We start from the raw sequence: 7,500 nt of genomic DNA, 5'->3' as shown, positions 1-7,500 counted from the left end.
GGAGGCGCTGGACACAAGTCTGGTAAACAGGCTAAGTCTCGACATGCCACCTCTTACTATCCTGCAGGTACCCCGCCAATCCCCCCGGAACCGGCTGGCAATTGGCGAATCAGCGGGACGAATTTGAATTCGTGACCGACTTTCTGACACCGAATCGCCGCAAACGCGTTTCGATTTTTCGGCTTCGGTACCTCCCATCAGACTTTGACTGGCCATATCTCCGGACTCACGTGTCGCAGCCGGGACCTTCAGGCACCGTTCGACGCGTCTACCCCTGCCCCGTCGAATGGCGCCCCTCGCGGTGTGGTCCGATTTCCGCATTTTGGTCAGATTTGCCTCCAAAATTTTCAGATTGAGTTGACGAATGCCCCCTACGGGGTAACCTCTTGCCCTTTCGGACCTGGTCCCTGTGACTTAATTTCCGCCTTTTGCTCAATCGTTTCCCCATTTATAATTAATTTTAAAAATCGGGTTACTCAGTTCTGGTTTACCAGTTCCCTCTTCGGACTTAGTTTTTGGTTAATCATTTCCGGTTCACCAGTTCCCGTTTTGGACTTAGTCTCTGCGGGCCGTTTCTCATCTTTTGGTTCATCAGTTCCCCTCTTTTAATAATTTTTTGGCTGCTTTCGTTTGATCATTTCCCTGCCTTCTGGGTAACTTTTCCACCTTAGGACTTCATCGCCGCACATTGTTTTCGACTTCTGGTTGATCATTTCACCCCTTTTAATCATTTTTGTAACTTTTGGTTAACCATTTCACCCAGCTTCTGGTTAACCATTTCCCCTTTGGGACTTAGTCTGTGAGCATTCTTTTGGGATTCTGGTTAACCATTTGCCAATTTTTAAAAAATGTTGCCACTTTTGTTTAATGCTTTCTGGTCAACCTTTCCCTCTTTCAGACTTCACCGCGGCACATTGCTTCAGCCTCCTGGTTAATCATTTCACCCCTTTTAATCATTTTTGCAACTTTTGGTTAACCATTTCCCCCAGCTTCTGGTTAACCATTTCCCCTTTGGGACTTGGTCTCTGAGCATTCTTTTGGGATTCTGGTTAACCATTTGCCACTTTTTAAAAAATGTTGCCGCTTTTGTTTAATGCTTTCCCTGCTTTCTGGTCAACCTTTTCCCCTTTAGGACTTCACCGCGGCACATTGCTTTAGCCTCCTGGTTAATCATTTCACCCCTTTTAATCATTTTTGCAACTTTTGGTTAACCATTTCCCCCAGCTTCTGGTTAACCATTTCCCCTTTGGGACTTAGTCTCTGAGCATTCTTTTGGGATTCTGGTTAACCATTTGCCAATTATTTTAAAATGTTGCCACTTTTGTTTAATGCTTTCTGGTCAACCTTTCCCTCTTTCAGACTTCACCGCGGCACATTGCTTTAGCCTCCTGGTTAATCATTTCACCCCTTTTAATCATTTTTGCAACTTTTGGTTAACCATTTCCCCCAGCTTCTGGTTAACCATTTCCCCTTTGGGACTTAGTCTCTGAGCATTCTTTTGGGATTCTGGTTAATCATTTGCCACTTTTTTAAAAATGTTGCCGCTTTTGTTTAATGCTTTCCCTGCTTTGTGGTCAACCTTTTCCCCTTTAGGACTTCACCGCGGCACATTGCTTCAGCCTCCTGGTTAATCATTTCACCCCTTTTAATCATTTTTGCAACTTTTGGTTAACCATTTCCCCCTGCTTCTGGTTAACCATTTCCCCTTTGGGACTTAGTCTCTGAGCATTCTTTTGGGATTCTGGTTAATCATTTGCCAATTTTTAAAAAATGTTGCCGCTTTTGTTTAATGCTTTCCCTGCTTTGTGGTCAACCTTTTCCCCTTTAGGACTTCACCGCGGCACATTGCTTCAGCCTCCTGGTTAATCATTTCACCCCTTTTAATCATTTTTGCAACTTTTGGTTAACCATTTCCCCCAGCTTCTGGTTAACCATTTCCCCTTTGGGACTTAGTCTCTGAGCATTCTTTTGGGATTCTGGTTAACCATTTGCCACTTTTTAAAAAATGTTGCCGCTTTTGTTTAATCGTTTCCCTGCTTTCTGGTCAACCTTTTCCCCTTTCAGACTTCATCGCCGAGCATTGTTGTCGACTTCTGGTTAATCATTTTTCCCCTTTAAATCTTTTTTTGCCACTTTTGGTTAACCATTTCACCCAGCTTCTGGTTAACCATTTGCCCCATTATACTGAATTTTTCCGCTTTGGTTTAATCATTTCCCTGCTTTCTTGTCAACCTTTTACCCTTTAGGACTTCACCGCGGCACATTGCTTCAGCCTCCTGGTTAATCATTTCTCCCCTTTTAATCCTTTTTCCCACTTTTGGTTCACCAGTTCACCCAGCTTCTGGTTCACCATTTCCCCTTTGGGACTTAAGTCTCTGAGCATTCTTTTGGGATTCTGGTTAACCATTTGCCACTTTTTAAAAAATGTTGCCGCTTTTGTTTAATGCTTTCCCTGCTTTCTGGTCAACCTTTTCCCCTTTAGGACTTCACCGCGGCACATTGCTTTAGCCTCCTGGTTAATCATTTCACCCCTTTTAATCCTTTTTCCCACTTTGGGTTGGACAGTTCACCCAGCTACTGGTTAACCATTTCCCCTTTGGGACTTAAGTCTCTGAGCATTCTTTTGTGATTCTGGTTCACCATTTGTCCCTTTTTAAAAGATATTGCTGCTTTTGATTAAACCTTTCCCTGCTTTGCGGTCGACCTATTCCTCTTTCAGACTTCATCGCCGCACCTTGTTTTCGACATCTGGTTCAACATTTCTCCCCTTTTAATCCTTTTTCCCACTTTTGGTTAAGCAGTTCACCCAGCTTCTGGTTCACCATTTGCCCCTTTTTACTGAATTTTTCTGCTTTTGTTTAATCATTTCCCTGCTTTGCGGTCGACCTATTCCTCTTTCAGACTTCATCGCCGCGCATTGTTTTCGACATCTGGTTAAACATTTCTCCCCTTTTAATCCTTTTTCCCACTTTTGGTTAAGCAGTTCACCCAACTTCTGGTTAACCATTTGCCCCTTCTTACTGAATTTTTCCGCTTTTGTTTAATCATTTCCCTGCTTTATGGTCAACCTTTTCCCCTTTAGGACTTCGCCGCCGCACTTTGCTTTCGCCTTCTGGTTAATCATTTCACAACATTTTAATCCTTTTTCCCACTTTTGGTTAAACAGTTCACCCAGCTTCTGGTTAACCATTTGCCCCTTTGGGACTTAAGTCTCTGAGCATTCTTTTGGGATTCTGGTTCACCATTTGTCCCTTTTTAAAAGATATTGCTGCTTCTGTTTAATCCTTTCCCTGCTTTGCGGTCAACCTTTTCCTCTTTCAGACTTCATCGCCGCGCATTGTTTTCGACATCTGGTTCAACATTTCTCCCCTTTTAATCCTCTTTCCCACTTTTGGTTAAGCAGTTCACCCAACTTCTGGTTAACCATTTGCCCCTTTTTACTGAATTTTTCTGCTTTGGTTTAATCATTTCCCTGCTTTATGGTCAACCTTTTCCCCTTTAGGACTTTGACGCAGCACATTGCTTTCGCCTTCTGGTTAATCATTTCACCCCTTTTAATCCTTTTTCCCACTTTTGGTTAAACAGTTCACCCAGCTACTGGTTAACCATTTCCCCTTTGGCACTTAAGTCTCTGAGCATTCTTTTGGGATTCTGGTAAACCATTTGTCCCTTTTTAAAAAATGCTGCTGCTTTTGTTTAATGCTTGCCCTGCTTTGCGGTCGATCATTTCACCCCTTTTAATCCATTTTTGCCACTTTGGGTTAAACAGTTCACACAACTTCTGGTTCACCATTTCACATTTCGGAACTTTTATTCCCACCATTACTTTGGGCTTCTGGTTCATCATTTCACGCTGTTTTACAAATCTTTGCCGCTTCACTTTTAATCCACAAACCGTGGCTCGCTTTCGGGTGGGGGGGGGGTAGCGGGTTTGGGCCGGGCACTCGACATCCCGGTGTGCGACCGGGTTCGTTCTGGTACCGCTCGGTGCCCCTCGTCCTGCTCTTGCCGCGGAAGCAAACCAGACGACCGTCGGTCTCACGCCCGAGGGGAGAGGAGGCGGAAAGCGGTTTGCAGCCTTTCGCTGTACCTCCGGCGGGCAGCGCCGCACCTCCGAGTGCTCGGTACCGTTCGCTGCGCCTCGTCCGGCCGCACGCAGCGAGCCAAACCCGGAGGAAATCGGCCTGTGCCTTCTCGAGATATGGGCCTCCGGGTGGGACGGACAAACCGGGGCCCCGAGCTCGCTTTCGGCGGCCCGGCACTCGACTTCCCGGTGTCCGAACGTGATCCTTCCGGTACCCTTCGGTGCCCCTTGCCCGACTCCAGCTCCCGTGCTGAAGCGGAGTCGGTCGGCCTGACGGCCGCCGAGTTAGCCAGCGGAAAGCGGTGCGCAGCCTTTCGCTTGCAGCTCCGGCGGGCAGCGCCGCACCTCCGGCTGCTCAGTGCCGTCCGCTGCTCCCCTTCCGGCTGCACGCAGCGAACCATACCCGGAGGAAATCGGCCTCGGCCTTCCGGAGATATGGGCCTGCGAGTGGGACCAATAAATCGGTGCACATTTCCGGCTCGGTTTCCGGCCTCGGCACTATCAGTTCACGCCGTCCGACCGACGTCGTTCTGGCACGGTTCCGTTGCTCCTTGATCCGGTCCAGCCACGGTAATCAGCCGAAGATGGTGGGGGGGGGACACATTGCCCGCCGAGTTAGCCGGAGGAAATCGGCCTCGGACTTCCTCAGATATCAGCCTCCGGGTGGGACAGACAAACCGGGGACCCGAGCACGCTTTCGGCGGCCCGCTGGTCGACTTCCCGGTGTGCGACCGGGTTCGTTCCGGTACCGTTCGCTGCCCCTCGTCCTGCTCTAGCCGCGGAGACAAACCCGACGACCGTCGGTCTCACGCCCGCGGAGGGAGGTGGCGGAAAGTGGTTTGCAGCCTTTCGCTGTACCTCCGGCGGGCAGCGCCCGACCTCCGAGTGCTCGGTACCGTCCGCTGCGCCTGGTCCTGCCGCACACAACGAGCCATACCCGGTGGAAATCGGCCTGTGCCTTCCAGAGATATGGGCCTCCGGGTGGGACGGACAAACCGGGGCCCCGTGCTCGCTTTCGGCGGCCCGCTAGTCGACTTCCCGGTGTGCGACCGGGTTCCTTCCGGTACCGTTCGCTGCCCCTCGTCCTGCTCTAGCCGCGGAAACAAACCCGACGACCGTCGGTCTCACGCCCGCGGAGGGAGGCGGCGGAAAGTGGTTTGCAGCCTTTCGCTGTACCTCCGGCGGGCAGCGCCCGACCTCCGAGTGCTCGGTACCGTCCGCTGCGCCTGGTCCGGCCGCACGCAACGAGCCATACCCGGAGGAAATCGGCCTGTGCCTTCCGGAGATATGGGCCTCCGGGTGGGACGGACAAACCGGGACCCCGTGCTCGCTTTCGGCGGCCCGGCACTCGACTTCCCGGTGTGCGAACGTCATCCTTCCGGTACCCAACCGTGCCCCTTGCCCCACTCTAGCTCCGGTGCTAAAGCGGAGTCGGTCGGTCTCACGGACGCCGAGTTACCAGGCGGAAAGCGGTGCGCAGCCTTTCGCTGTCACTCCGGCGGGCTGCACCGCATCTCCGAGTGCTCGGTACCGTACGCTGCGCCGCCTCCTGCCGCACGCAACGAGCCAGACCCGGAGGAAATCGGCCTCGGCGTTCCGGAGTTATCCGCCTCCGAGTGGGCCTGACCAAGCGGGGTGAACTGGAAATCATTAACCAACGTACTTCCAGGTTTTCACCCGCAGAGGGCAGCACTCTCTTCTCCGTTTTAAACTGGGCCGACCCGGCTCCGTTTCGAGACCCGGCACTCGACTTCCCGGTGTGCGACCGGGTTCGTTCCGGTACCGTTCGCTGCCCCTCGTCCTGCTCTAGCCGCGGAACCAAACCCGACGACCGTCGGTCTCACGCCCGCGGAGGGAGGCGGCGGAAAGTGGTTTGCAGCCTTTCGCTGTACCTCCGGCGGGCAGCGCCCGACCTCCGAGTGCTCGGTACCGTCCGCTGCGCCTGGTCCTGCCGCACACAACGAGCCATACCCGGTGGAAATCGGCCTGTGCCTTCCAGAGATATGGGCCTCCGGGTGGGACGGACAAACCGGGGCCCCGTGCTCGCTTTCGGCGGCCCGCTAGTCGACTTCCCGGTGTGCGACCGGGTTCGTTCCGGTACCGTTCGCTGCCCCTCGTCCTGCTCTAGCCGGGGAAACAAACCCGACGACCGTCGGTCTCACGCCCGCGGAGGGAGGCGGCGGAAAGTGGTTTGCAGCCTTTCGCTGTACCTCCGGCGGGCAGCGCCCGACCTCCGAGTGCTCGGTACCATCCGCTGCGCCTGGTCCGGCCGCACACAACGAGCCATACCCGGTGGAAATCGGCCTGTGCCTTCCGGAGATATGGGCCTCCGGGTGGGACGGACAAACCGGGGCCCCGAGCGGTGGCACCCTGCTCGCTTTCGGCGGCCCGGCACTCGACTTCCCGGTGTGCGAACGTCATCGTTCCGGTACCCTTCGGTGCCCCTTGCCCCACTCTAGCTCCGGTGCTAAAGCGGAGTCGGTCGGTCTCACGGACGCCGAGTTAGCAGGCGGAAAGCGGTGCGCAGCCTTTCGCTGTCACTCCGGCGGGCAGCACCGCACCTCCGAGTGCTCGGTACCGTACGCTGCGCCGCCTCCTGCCGCACGCAACGAGCCATACCCGCAGGAAATCGGCCTCGGCGTTCCGGAGTTATCCGCCTCCGAGTGGGCCTGACCAAGCGGGGTGAACTGGAAATCATTAACCAACGTACTTCCAGGTTTTCACCCGCAGAGGGCAGCACTCTCTTCTCCGTTTTAAACTGGGCCGACCCGGCTCCGTTTCGAGACCCGGCACTCGACTTCCCGGTGTGCGACCGGGTTCGTTCCGGTACCGTTCGCTGCCCCTCGTCCTGCTCGAGCCGCGGAACCAAACCCGATGACCGTCGGTCTCACGCCCGCGGAGGGTGGCGGCGGAAAGTGGTTTGCAGCCTTTCGCTGTACCTCCGGCGGGCAGCGCCGGACCTCCGAGTGCTCGGTACCGTCCGCTGCGCCTGGTCCGGCCGCACACAACGAGCCATACCCGGAGGAAATCGGCCTGTGCCTTCCGGAGATATGGGCCTCCGGGTGGGACGGACAAACCGGGGCCCCGAGCGGTGGCACCCTACTCGCTTTCAGCGGCCCGGCACTCGACTTCCCGGTGTGCGAACGTGATCGTTCCGGTACCCAACGGTGCCCCTTGCCCCACTCTAGCTCCGGCGGTAAAGCGGAGTCGGTCGGTCTCACAGACGCCGAGTTACCAGGCGGAAAGCGGTGCGCAGCCTTTCGCTGTCACTCCGGCGGGCAGCGCCGCACCTCCGAGTGCTCGGTACCGTCCGCTGCGCCTGGTCCGGCCGCACACAACGAGCCATACCCGGTGGAAATCGGCCTTTGCCTTCCGGAGATATGGGCCTCCGGGTGGGACGGACAAACCGGGGCCCC

The sequence above is a fragment of the Heptranchias perlo genome, unplaced genomic scaffold, assembly GCF_035084215.1.
Source record: "Heptranchias perlo isolate sHepPer1 unplaced genomic scaffold, sHepPer1.hap1 HAP1_SCAFFOLD_898, whole genome shotgun sequence".
NCBI lineage: Eukaryota > Metazoa > Chordata > Chondrichthyes > Hexanchiformes > Hexanchidae > Heptranchias > Heptranchias perlo.
This window is presented reverse-complemented; position numbering follows the sequence as displayed.